General features: G+C 47.6%; 1 protein-coding gene across 1 annotated transcript in view; it reads left to right on the forward strand.

Annotated features, from left to right (window-relative positions):
* Positions 1–475, forward strand: part of LOC125487609 (Y+L amino acid transporter 2-like) — an 18,039-nt gene that overhangs the window by 8,119 nt on the left and 9,445 nt on the right. The window lies entirely within an intron of this gene.

Below are 475 nucleotides of genomic sequence, written 5' to 3' on the forward strand. Positions count from 1 at the left end.
TCTCCTCCCCCCAGTTCTCTTCCACCTCGATTCCCTCGACTCCTCCACCTGGCCTTCATGGTTAGTGCTATCTCCCACTTCCAGGGAATGTCCATCCCATTGGAAAACCTCTGGCCACTGGTCAGGTCGCACCCTCAGTCTCCTCTTTCCCAGAGAGATGACCGTCCTTAGCCTCTACCAACAGTTTTACCCCTCTCTGTCCTTGAGCTCCAGTGCCCCTCTGCCCCTTTCATTCCTGACAAGCGTTTTGCCAGGTGGTTCAGTTCCTATGCACATGACTGAATGCATAATTTATTCATTTCTGACACCAGGCAGTGTCAATTTGTGACAATACACAGAGTCTATTTCAGACAGTGAACTGTCAATCTCTATCAATGAACAGAGTCTGTTTCTAAAAGTGAGCTATCAATCTCTGACAATGAAACAGAGTCTGTTTCCGACAGTGAACTGTCAATCTCTAACAATAAACAGGGTC

The sequence above is a fragment of the Rhincodon typus genome, chromosome 42 (genome assembly GCF_021869965.1).
Source record: "Rhincodon typus isolate 14 chromosome 42, sRhiTyp1.1, whole genome shotgun sequence".
NCBI classification, from domain to species: Eukaryota; Metazoa; Chordata; class Chondrichthyes; order Orectolobiformes; family Rhincodontidae; genus Rhincodon; species Rhincodon typus.